The sequence below is a fragment of the Canis aureus genome, chromosome 22, assembly GCF_053574225.1.
Source record: "Canis aureus isolate CA01 chromosome 22, VMU_Caureus_v.1.0, whole genome shotgun sequence".
NCBI classification, from domain to species: Eukaryota; Metazoa; Chordata; class Mammalia; order Carnivora; family Canidae; genus Canis; species Canis aureus.
This window is the reverse complement of record NC_135632.1, coordinates 48,254,282-48,267,506: the sequence shown is the minus strand read 5'-3', so window position 1 is coordinate 48,267,506 and position 13,225 is coordinate 48,254,282. Positions and strand designations below refer to the sequence as shown.

Genomic DNA, 13,225 nt, shown 5'->3' with positions numbered 1-13,225 from the left:
TATTTCTCATCTTTCCTCTTCTTCTTCCTGTTTTCATATCCTTTAGTTATATAGTAGGAGAGAATGATGGTTTGACAGTTTGTTTGACAAAAATGTCCCAAATAGCCCAAGCATTTGAAAACATTTCTTTCTTCTGAAGAAAAGTTTAAAATACTGACCCTTTTATTAGAGATAAATGAGAAAATGATGAGGAAGCTTTATCTTTTTTTTTTTAAGATTTTATTTATTTACTCATGAGAGACACAGAGAGAGTGGCAGAGACATAGGCAGAAGGAGAAGCAGGCTCCCTGTGAACAGCCTGATGCAGGACTCGATCCCAGGATCCCAGAATCATGACTTGAGCCAAAGGTAGACGCTCAACCACTGAGCCACCCAGGTACCTCAGGAAGCTTTATCTTTTAGTCTTTCAGCCAGTTTTCAAAAAAATCTCAATGTCTTCAGGAGCTATAGATGAGGTAGAAAAGAAGGAACCGATCACAGGTGACTGGGAAGCAGCGACTGCACCTCTCTGAGGCACTAGGACATGATCTCTTTAGCCAGTTCATAAGTGAAAGGAGAAAGGTGAAGCAGTATTGGGTGTCCTGGCTAACCTCTGCAATTATCTTACTATTATCTTAGTAAGCTTTTATCTTACTATTCTACTTCTCAGCATGGTTTCTGCCTCTAGGTTTCAAATATTAGAGTAGGTCATAAAGTGGAGAGTTGTGACCAATGTTTATAAGACATCCTTCCATCCTTCATGTTTTTCTACATGTGTTTGCTTCATTCTCTGTGTAGACTTTTTCTTAGAGAAGAAGGGGGCACAGAGACTAGAAAATGGACTTACTGGTCTGCTTCTGTACTAACTTTCCTTTTAAACACTGAGAGAGAGAAGAGAGGGGGAGGAAGGGATAGATAGATAGATAGATAGATAGATAGATAGATAGATAGATACCAACTAGTGTCTGAATCCTGATTCCACATTTCCTGCTGGAGAATCTGATTGGTTTGGTTTTGGTCAGGTGTCCATACGGGTACAATTAAACGTTGCTATGCTGATGACATACTTGCTGAGGGTACACAATCCTTCTGAGAAGGAGGATTTGGACAAAGGAGAAAATGATCAGTAGAGGGAATGATTGGTATCTCTTCTTGGCCACTAAACTGCCACATCAGGCCCCAATCTGGTAACTGGGACCCTGACGTGGCAATGAACTGAACTCCAGAGTCTCAGTGCATGTGGAAACCGGCATCTATCATCCTCCCGCCTCCAGTTCCGGGCCCAGTCCCTGAGCCTGCCCACCTGCTGGCCTGAATTGCCAGGATTTAGTCCTTTTGCCGCCAGACACTTCGTTCCTTTCACTTGTCTGATATACACTGCCTTGACAGTTGGTTTCTTTTGTTGGTTCCTGTGCCTTCTTTAAAACAGAGGCTTGCCTGGAATGTCGACTTTGTTTTATCTCTGCCGGTCGATGTCTCCTTGAGTGCCTTGCCCTGGCAGAAGGGCACTCTGTATCAAACTTCAGCCAAAGCCACTCAAAAACTCTGTTCTGGAAGCAAAGATGGGGCAATGTCCTCCTTGCCTCTCTCCAATAGTCCTATCCACCTCTCTCCAAATCATACCAATCTATTTTAAAGAGGGAACTGAACAATCTCAGGGGACATTTCATCCCTAAAAAGTTCTCCAAGGAAAGTTTAAAGATGAGCTGTTGTTTAGAGATCAATGAAAACGAGATGGAATTTAAATATTAAGAAGAAAGCTCTTGCCTTCAGGTAAAGCTGACATTTGCATAATAATGAGAATCACTCGCCAGATGGAATTGAGAATCTGACTGGAATCTCAAATCCTGGTGAGGGAAGATTCATTTACCTGAAATGGCAATAGGAAATATGCTAATCAGAGGTTCGCTGCTGTCCATCACGTTCAACAGATTCTGAGACAAAGAAATAGAGAGAGTTCACAAGTAGGAGGTGATACAATTTGACATTAAACTTAATTTGGTTTGTTTTCCCATCAGCCCCTGACAGATGTGCGATTGTGGAAGTCTTTAAAGGGGGTGCAGGGAGCGATTCCCTTCTGTCAGAACTGTCTGACACTGTCATTACCAATGCTGTCATTGTCATTATTGTTATTGTGTTGGAAACAACAGGAGGGAGGGAAAGGAAATCTGAAGTATGACCCAAATCATTATTGAGAAATAATGGGAACATCTTAAAAAGGAAAGTCAAAGAAAAAAATAAGGACTCCAAATAAACATTTTTGTGTCTTAATGGTTAACATGGGGGAGAATTAGTATCTGGGTGACAGAATCAGTCATTTAGAAGACACCTTAACTTGGAAATTGAATTTCCTGAAGAAAATAAGGTTATATTAGCCTGATCCAAACTTAAGCCTGAATTCTTTTATTTTGAGGCAACAGAAGTTATTCTGAGAGAAAATGGAGGCAAGTTGTGGTAGGCAAAATTCTAAGATAACCCTTATGATCTTCTGGTGTCATGCCCTATATGATTTCTTCCTTTTGAGTGTGGGCAGAACTTGTGTCTTGCTTCTAATGGGATCACTCTCGTAATTGTGCTAATTTATATGGCAAAGGTGAAAGGATTTTGCAGAGGTAATTAAGATCCATCAGTTGACTGAGTTTATCATAGGGAAGATTATTATGAGTGTGCCTGACATAACTGGATGGGCCTCTTAAAAGAGAGTGCAGGCCTTTGAAGTCAAAGTTTCCTTTTTTTTTTTAATTTTTATTTTTTTTATTTTTTGTTTGTTCTTTTTTTTTTGAAGTCAAAGTTTCCAAGCAACAGGGAGTCTCTTTCTCCATTGCTGACTTTGGAGAAACTACCATGAAAGCCTCAATGAAATGACTCTGTCAACAACCCATGGGAATCTGGAAGCAGATTCTTCCCTTGTTGAGCTCCCAGATGAAACCACAGCTCTGGTCAGCATCTTGATTTCAACCTTGAGACCTTGATCAGTGAATCCAGCTAAGCCATGTATGGATTCCTGACCCACAGAAATTGAGATAATAAAATGAGTGTTGTTTAAAGCCACTGGGTTTGTGGTAATTTATTGCAGAAAATAGAAAACAAATACAGAAATTTATTCTTAAATAAGTGAATTGGAGCTCTGCTATGTGCATTAGGCTTTCTGGTGGGAGACTGGGGCAATGGGATTGACAATGCTGGTATCATATACACATCTCTGCAGCCTGTTAGATGCCATTCTGGGCTCTTCTTATTTGTTTGAGGATGTCTCCAGAGGGATGGATGGCTAGTATGGCCTTGTTTCTGATCCTGAAATTGTCACCTGTTTAGCTGGCCAGGCTTCTTTGCCTTTTCAGTGGAATAAATGAAATGGTGTGACTCACCCAAGACCACACTTTCAAAGTTAATGACTAAGCTTACGTTAGGGTTGTATCCATCTCTTTATCTGCATCCTGCCTCTTGTTACTCAAGTAGTTCAGTTCAAATAAAAACATTTGATGAGCATTTATATATTACAGGCTTCCTTTGGGGGAGGAGGTGGGATTGTTATTAATGATAACAGACTGAGGGGCAGAATCAAAGTCAAAGGCATAGAGGCCTATAGAAATTTCAATAGCCATTTACTCTAATAGTTATTAAAAATGGCCAAGTGTTATAACGGATGGCAAAGGTTGGAGCTCCATGATTCCATGACCGTGTGATCTTACAAAAACTACCTTCATAGACTTCATCTGAAAACTGAGCTTAATAATAATGACAAAAATAATAATAAATTAGGACAATGATAAAGATAACAATAATATTGGTAATATGGTTTTGAGAATTGTATCGGAACAAATACACACAATACCAGTATTATGTAAACACTCAATATATGTTACTATTATAATATTATTGTTTATGAGGGAAATAAATAAAAGAAGTCTTCCTGTAGAAGACAACATTTTAACTAAGCCTGAAATTATTGCTAGGTATTTAATCAAGGGGGTATAGGAAGATTCCAGGTAGAAGAACTGTTGATGATCAAAAACCCAAAGGTGGAAAGCAAATGGTGATTCGGATGGACCATGGCTTCCTATAGTCTTTCTATCACATCCTCCTTATTTCCTTTGAAAGAACTCAACACTTTATTTATTTCAGACTATAGCTTGGATTTTAGAATGGCAGAGATGCTGGCTTCCCCATTAAGCTTCCTTTTTCTCTCTGACTGCAACTGGGATTTGAACCTTGATACTCAGGAGAATAAGGACAGTATATGGCTGGTCCACACTTTTCAGAGTGCCACAGCATTAGCTCTGGGAAGAGCCTGTTTAGGAAGCAAACTAAAGAGTATATGGGGGGTCTAGCTACCCCAGCCTTTGGGGAATGGGAACATGTACAGTCTCAGGTGTGAAAGGGCCCATTATTGATTAATTTCATTAAAAACAATCTTAGTAGCTCCAGAAAACCAAGTGCCAGGATAGGTTTCTTTTTCACCTCATGCTTGGCAAAGGGGCAGAGACTACATCCAAGTTATATATTGACGGAGGGGTCAATGTTAAGAGAAAGAGCTGGTAGGTGCTCCAGTTTGAAGACTCTGCAAGCTTTAAGCCTCTTCTTACAAATAGCAGTACGTATTTCCCTGTGGTCAATGAGAGTAGACCCAAGACCCTGTGGCTGTTCTCAGAAATGGAAAGTAGAAATGGAAATAGGAAGGAGAAGGGACATTAGAGAGAGGAAATCTTGGGTATTCATAGAAGGTGAATTGTGTGTGGGATGAAGGGCAAATTGATGGTCAAATAGAGCTATAGTTGGCCTATCTCCTGAATCCTGGGATAGTTTGTGACTGTCTACCTACTCTCCATCATGGCCTCTACCTGTGCATCTCTTCTGCATTGTCAACAAAGCTCTGGGGTTAATCTGGGGGGGCATGTGTTAAAATTATGTGAGATTGCTGCATGTGGCACTATTTTTGCCCTCTTCATAAGCCTAAGAAGATGCTTGGGTGAATGGGAAATGTGACAGCTCTCTATTTCTTCAAACCAGTTCTGTGGCAAGTCTTCGTGCTGGAGAGCACTGGCAAACTCACCACATAGTCCAAGATGTTAGAGTCAGCTTGGTGCTCACTGTGGTTGATACTGTTGCTGCTTTTGTACATTGAATATTACTTGGTATTTACTCCAAAAATTATTCTTATGAGTCTTGCTATTAAAAACAACACACAGAGGATTCAGAGTATAAGATTCAAATGTCTATCAGAATGCACAGTGGACTCAGACTACTTACACTCTTAACACTCAGATAACTGTTCTACAGGGTTGAGTTTCAACCCTTCCCTTAGAGTGCTTACCACAATTTATTTATTTATTTATTTTATTTTATTTTATTTTTTAAATTTTTATTTATTTATGATAGAGAGAGAGAGAGAGAGAGAGAGAGAGAGGCAGAGAGAGAGGCAGAGAGAGAAGCAGGCTCCATGCACTGGGAGCCCGACATGGGATTCGATCCCGGGTCTCCAGGATCACGCCCTGGGCCAAAGGCAGGCGCCAAACCGCTGCGCCACCCAGGGATCCCCGCTTACCACAATTTATAACTTGTTTGTTATTGCCTGAGTTTCCTGGGGACTGGGCTGTGTGTCTTGTTTACTGATATGTACTTACAGTCTAGCTCAGGGCCTGGTATTTTCAATGCATATTTGTTGAATGAATGAATGAATTTCAATGATACTTTTCTAAGTGTATGAATAGGTATTGTTTGGGGCACCTGGGTCACTCAGTGGTTGAGCATCTGCCTTCGGATCAGGGCGTGATCCCAGAGTTTGGGGATTGAGTCCCATGGCTCCTTGCATGGAACCTGCTTCTCCCTCTGCCTATGTCTCTGTCCCTCCCCCCCCCCATCTCTCATGAGTAAATAAATGAAATCTTTAAAAAAATAGGTATTGTTTCATGTCTGTGTACCTACAGGATTTGTAACAAAACAGGTCACTGTTTTGTGTTTAGTATGTTCTGGACCACAGCAATAAAGATTCTTTGGGTGTTTGTGTTGGTGCTCCTTCTTTTGCTGGAGATGGCTGCCATTTTCTCTCTGTCTCCACCTTCTGTTCCCCTCTTTCTTTCACAAATGGTGTTACTATCCTCTGTAGCCTGCTTTTGGGTGAGCATGTCATTGGAGAGATAGAGCCTGGTGATTTAATGTTCACACCAGTTTTGCCTCATTAATGGGAGGTATGGGGTGGTGGTGGCTGTTCTGCAAAGGGGGAGAGAAGGACTTTCAGCAGTGTGAGTGGGGCAGTTGGAGAGGAGGGCAGAAATAGAAGGGATGCCCACGTTTCAGAAGTGATGAGTGCTGGGGAGTTCTTCAGCTGGAGCACTGTGGCCTTAGTGTTGCTCAAAGTGGACAGTGTATATAGCATCTGCTGGCAAAAGAAGCACCATCTTTCTCTTTTGAGGCGTGCTGTGAATTTCCATTGTGGAACCCAAGCCTTAGCTATCATTTTCCAGGCCCTAATATATTTGGACACATCTCAGGCATATATGGATTGAAACCTAAAGTATCTTCCTTTGTGTATCTAAGGTGTGCCAAGTATATTAGCATTCTTCAGAGACAGAGAACTGATGATGTGTGTGTGTGTATTTTCAAAATAATTTATATCTCATATATATGTGTATACATACATATATACTGGATATCCCCTAGCCCTGTCAAGTTCACACTTGAGCCTCCAAACTAAAAATTAACTACCAAACTGGGTCTTATCACAAGTCTGTGTGAAAATAGAATAGCACCTTCTTCATGGTCCCAGGAACCAGATTCAGTGGGAGAGCAGGGACCTCAGACATGCGCCTTCCTACTGCGCAGTTTCTAGGTGGGTGAACCTTGGTGCTGGCTTGGAGGTTGGGCTGGAAGTTATGGCTGAGTATATGTTTGCATATCAATTGTGCTGGAGAAGGAGGCATCATCCCTATATTGTGTTGGTGGCTTGGGTTGCCTTTTCTTCCTTCTGTAGAGTAATGCTGCTTGTCATTTATAATTAAACTGTCACTTCATAACTAACAAAGTCATTCTGACCGACAAGAAACTGTTGGAGGAGTAGTCTTCTCTGAGAACACTGAGCTGGCACTGAGCCGTTTGTCATCACTGTTGTTATTGTCTTCCTGTGGTTATGATCATTATTAATAATGATGATCATGATCATTAGGCATAGGAAGAAAATAATGATAAAATGGCTCTAATTAGGCATTATAAATACATCATGTTCTTATCATTATGTTGTCTCATATTAATTATAATCACTATAATCACTATAACAATATGAACTTCTGTTTGAGTTTGTCTTCTACATGATCAAAGAACTGAAAGACATGATCTTGTTAGCTTTCATGACATTCTGGCAAAGAGAGTGGATGTTTCAAATTATGGCCCTGTGTGTTGGAATAAGTATGGACTTAAAGACTCTAGAAACCAAAACCAAAAAGCAGCAAAATTAAGAGTGCAGATGTGTGTCTGATGTGGTATCAAGTCTAAAATGAAATAGATTTCAGGAAGTTCAATTCTTTCAATGTGAATTTTGCCTTTGCTATTTCCTAGCTGTGTGACCTTGAGAAACTTGCTTCACCTCTCTCAGCACAGTGATTAAAAGTGCTTTATCCTCCTATTGCAATGACAGGCAGCACATATTTTCCTGTTTAATTATATAACACAATGCAGCCCGCAATAGGGTCCCAGGCTGTGAACTCTTGGAAGAAACCTGGTGAATATTTATTCGGACATCGGGCACAGAGTGTGGCACATGGTTGGTTTGTGCTCAATGAATGTTGTTTGAATGTGTAGATATTAAAGGAGATCGCTTTATATAATTTATGTATAGCATATAATTTATATCTAGAAGGGATTTTAAGTAGATTTATTGATTTCTGGGACATATATATGCTTCTAGATGCCTGAAGTCAGATCTAATCTTTTGTCCCAGTCAACTGTCACCGTTCTGCTCTGACTCCTTTATTCCTTCAGCTCCCCCCCAGTGCTGGGTAGGGACCCATAAAGGCGAGAATAGGGGAGAATGAAGTGTCTTGGGTGTGACCACTAAAATAGATGAACGTGTGTGTGAAGATGGTTCACTAATGCCTGCCATGGCAATGGTCAGCCCAATGGGGCTATGCCCCTGCTCATCCTTCCTCCTCCCTTCAGAGGCTTGCTGTCCCTTCAAGGCAATTCCTGAGCCCTAGCTCCATCTAACTTAACTTTCCGCACATCCAAGCATCATACGCTGTGGCCTGGATGCAGGCCTAGATGATCTCCTTTTGGGGGGGATCCTGAGATTGGCTAAAAGTGGCAAGGTCTCAGATATTCCAGCACCCTTGTTCCGCTGAATTTACGCTCTAATTGCATCTAAGAGGAGATGTGCTGACAAAAGTAAGCTTAGTTTTGTCTCAATTATTGGAAATTCCTCATTAGTAGGGACACATTAATGCAGTCTTAGTTGTCTTTTTAAAGCACTAATCATGAAGACTTAGCACACTGCTCTCTGGCTTCTCATGCCTGACCTCATTTACTCCCATCCATGCTAGCAACTTCCCAATGTCCTGACATTCAAAAGATGCTTCCAGGCCTGGCTGCAAATCCTTCTGTGCAATTGTCCATGCTCTTGCTTCTCCCTCCCATGGTGTCCTAGAGGCCATGTGTTTGAGGGAAGGAGCCTGGATCCTCTGGGAGGAGAGGCACCAATGAGAGCTGACCACCCCATGACACTGAAATAAACACAGGAGAGAGAAATGGACCCCTATTATCTGAGGCCACTGGAATTTGGGGCTGCTTTTTTTTTTTTTAAGATTTATTTATTTATTCATGAGAGACACACAGAGAGAGGCAGAGACATAGGCAGAGCGAGAAGCAGGCTCCTCACGGGAAGCCCCACGCAGGACTCGATCCCAGGACCCCAGGATCACACCGGAGCCAAAGGCAGATGCTTAACCACTGAGCCACCCAGGTGCCCCTTGGGACTGTTTGTTATAGCAACTAGCGTGTTACCCTGACAGCGATACACACCCTGGGAGAAATTCCTGGAGAGTTAGTGTTGAGCAGATGAGAATCCAAGGAGGAGAGTGCTGGCGGGCGGCCACACAGTCTTCAGTGCTCCAGGGTCCCTTCCGCACTACCCCAGCACCGGCCTGGCAGCCCCCAGCTCCCCGGACTTCCTGGGGTGGCTTCCGCAGACCAGGAGCGGAGGGGATGCCAGGGCCGGGGTCAGGCACGGCACACTCCTCACCGACTTCTCTCGCTCTTCAGCTTCTCCAGAAGGCACTGGCCATCGACCACGTCCCGGCAGAGCGAGGGAGGCCTGGCCCTGCAGAGCACAAGTGTGCCATGGCCCTAATTTCAGGCTAACGAATGCTCCGCAGGCCCCTTCGCTGGTTGCCAGCTCTCGGCTTTGTGTGCTGGAAACATCTTGAACAAAATGTCACGGAGAGCATCTCGGCAGTGTCCTGCTGCCCGAGGACATAGGGCTGCCGAGCTCGCCATCTGCCTGCAGCCTCTCTGAGGTAATTATATCAGAGTCTCTCACGCCCTGGAACAAGGGGGATGTCAAATGCACTTTCCTTCCTCTAGGAAGGTGATTTTCATTTTCTCTGTTCATTGGGAGCATGTATTGTGGCTGTCTCCAGGGGAGAGAGAGAGAGAGAGAGAGAGAGAGAGAGAGAGAGAGAGAGAGAGAGAAGATGTGGGAGCGTGTGGGGCACAGGAAGGAAAGAGGCTCAGGGAGGACAAGCCTGGGAGACGGGAGGGGGGGCTCGGCCCCCGCGGAGCCCAGAGAGGGGCACATATGCTAATTCTGGCAACTTTTAATTAGACGATAGGCTGGAAAATTTTCATTATTATTCCTGCTCAGCTTTCTGACTGGAGAGGCTTGATGTCTTCTTTATTAGTGTAAAAGTCTGAAAGCATTTTCTTAGCATTTTCTTTTTTCTCCAATTACTAATTTGCATTAGGAAGAGGAAATGTGTCTGATAGCTCTTGGAAGGAAAATATTTCCAAAATTTGCTGAAAGCAGAGCTTTCATATTGTTTCCCCTCTGCCCCTCCAGCTAATGCTTTTTTGTTTGGGGTGGGAGGAAAGGGGGATTCAGTTCTAAATGTGAAGGCTAATGAGACTCTTGTTTGGCAAGAGAAATGCAAAGCAAGTCCTTGTTGAGAAACATTTTTTTAAATAAGGGACTGCTCCAAGTCACCTTTCCTGGTTCACCTTTCCTGGGATATGGATCTTCTGGGTTCCTCTGACTTTAGGCAGCACGCAGAGCCCTTTTGGAAAAAGAGGGGCCGCAGCATCTCTCATTTATGGAATTATTTATGGAATTTTTATAACAAAGGCTCCTGACCAAGACTGTAAGGTCTTTAGAGGGCTGGCCCACTGTCTGGTTGTCCTTGGGTCGGGTAACAAAAGGCTTGTAGACATGAAAAAGTGTGCTTTGAAACATTGTTTCTATTGTTCTCCTAGCAAGTACACAAATCAAGTTTTTTAAATAAATCATTTTGCAGTTGGAGAAATTGAATTTTATAAAGGAGAAATGATTCACTCAAGGTTAACTACTAAGTAGGTTGATAAACTGGTCCTATTTTCTTACAGTTGAGGGAGTTTATGGAACATGGGACTTTCAGTTCTAAAATGAAGACAGTCTTGGGCAAAGTGGAATGAGTTGGTCACCCTACTAATTAGTTCAGTTCTGGGTCTTCAGATCCATGGACAGGATTTTTTCTTCTTTTTCACAGCTGCCCTTAGCATATACAGTATTTTAATTGGCTTTATCTAGGCATTCATTATTTTGGGCATAGATACTAACTACCCTACCAGTGAAGTAATCTGACTGATCTAGTTCTATAGGAGAATAAACATACTAAATATTGATACTGGCTTGTACCTTTTGAACAATTGCCTTTGAGAGGCTGCATACTTCTATAGTCTGTTGTTCAAAACACATTTGGAAATTTCTGATCTTGTAATTTGTCATTAGACCCAATTTTTAGGGCTGTTCAAGAGACAGTGTGTTATTTTGCAGCATTATTTTGCAGCAAAATTGTCTTTTAGTAATTTGCCTATTGTTTAACCTCTTTTGAGTTTTTAAAGATTTTATTTATTTATTTATTTATTTATTTATTTATTTATTTATTTGAGAGACAGTGAGAGTGAGAGAGACCAAAGAGGGAGAGGGAGAAGCAGACTCGCCACTGAGCAGAGAGCTTGATGCAGGGCTTGATCCCTGGACCCTGACATCATGACTTGAGCTGAAGGCAGGTGCTTAATTGACTGAGCTACCCAAGTGCCCCTTCTTGATTTTTTAGTTTTGCCCAGAAAAATATTTTCTTGCCTGTCTCTATTTATACTATGTTATTATATTCTTATACCAACTTGTTTCAGTGGTTATGTATCTATAACAGTAGAAAATGTGGTCGATTTTAAGTACAGATGGTGTTTCATGGCCACCATTACTTCTGGTGTAACCAAAGAAAAGCCACCTGGTGAATACTGAGGACACTACATATTAGCATAAGTGTAACCTTTGACACGTTATTCAAATATGTTGTAAAATTGCTAAGGATCCAGAATTTCGTTAATAAAAAGTAAGCATCATTAGAGTACCATAGATGAAACCCTGGAAAGGTTTTAGAAAGGTTGTTTACCAGGATGTACTAGAGTAGAACCATACTCACAGGACATATACTCTGGCATAGACTAGACATTAATTATTTAATTAAAAAATAAGCCAGCAAGGAATATCAATTTCTTTTTAAATTTAGTAGAAATATTACAAAATCCCATTCAAGAAAGCTAAAAAAAACAAAACAAAAACAAACATCCCCAAAAACAAAAAACTAAGGAGCACTAAGTATTTCCCCTCCAGGAACATTTCATATTTCAGTGTAGCATTAGGTCAAGTATTAGGCTGACCCAAATGAAATATTTTTTAGGTCAGAAATGGTTGAGTATTGGTAATTTTATATGGCTCAACCTGACATGACTAACATGACTATTGCAATCTGGCTGAGGGAGAAATGGCACTTCTTAGCAAGATGGTGAGTTATTGGTGAGACACAGCAGGGAGGTACCTAGCCCTTCTGATTCTCAGTACAGATATGTGTCTGTGTTTCATTTCTCTAGCTCCAGTTCCAGTGGCTGTCACAGAGCAGAAACTTGATAAATCCATGTGGGGTTTTGAGAAATGACCACAAATTTGTTGATACTCTTTCCATCAAGAGGTAGAGTCTGTGTCCTTACCCCTTAAATCTAGATAGTCTTGTGATTATTTTGACCAGCAGTATAATGGAAGTGACACTATGTAAGCCCCATGGCTAGGTCATAAAAGTCCATGCCAATTTTGTTTTGCTTGGTTCTCTTGGAATGCTCATTCTTGTGATACTGTGATGTGCAGCCCAGTCTCCATGCTGCGAGAAGCCCAAGTCATACAGAGAGGCCACATGCCGGTGCTTCTACATATGGGTGCACATGTGGAACGCAGATTTTGAGCCATTCTGGCCTAGGCACCAGACATGTAAGGGGAGAAGTCTCCCAGTGTGTTAGTCCTCAGCCATTTGAGTCTTCCTAGCTTAGACTCTGGACACTGTAGAGCAGAGACAAGCCATCCCTGTTATGTTTTGCTCAAACTCTTGACCCACAGCATTCATGAGCATGATAAAATGCCCATTGTGCAAGTCACTAAGGTTGCAGGAGTTTGTTATTTAGCACTAGGTAACTGGAGTAATGTGGAAAGAATGTATACTTCTTGTCCAGGAAGTCAGGCTTCATTCTGATTATGAGACTGACACGAGAGCTGCTAAGTCATCTGAATTCCAGCCTGCTGCTCCCTTGCCCTTTGAAGCTCATGCTTGCCATTGACTGTGCAGGAGCATAAGCCATGAGTATCAAGGTGACACTGCCCCTAATTGGCTTGATGATCTGAGAACCCTGAGGAATGTTTCTGCCTACTGTGGGACTCTCTGCCTGTAGACACTTGGGTTTGTCAGAAACATCCCTTGAAAAAGGTGCCCTTGATTGGGTTCTGAATGCTGCTAGAATGCCAAAGTTTCCTCATGTGCGCATATCATTTAATTTTAAAATAACTTTACAACATATTTTTAAAGGAGTAATACATATTCATTATAGCAGGAACTGAAAATACAGACAAGCCAACAGAAGAATCCAAGACATCTATAGTCCCAGATATCCAGAGACAACTGCTGTTAACACCTCCTAAACCTCTTTTATTGGGCATTAATCACATGACACAGTTGTA

General features: G+C 41.9%; 1 long non-coding RNA gene across 3 annotated transcripts in view; it reads left to right on the top strand.

Moving 5' to 3' along the window:
* Positions 1-13,225, top strand: part of LOC144294172 (uncharacterized) — a 206,293-nt gene that overhangs the window by 69,435 nt on the left and 123,633 nt on the right. The window contains exon 1 of one of the 3 annotated variants that reach the window (XR_013361616.1): positions 9,093-9,482. The exons of 1 other annotated variant lie outside the window; for it this stretch is intronic. This is a non-coding gene — a long non-coding RNA (uncharacterized LOC144294172). Of the gene's footprint in view, positions 1-9,092; positions 9,483-13,225 lie in introns of those variants that run through there. One more of the 3 variants, XR_013361614.1, reaches the window with a different exon arrangement.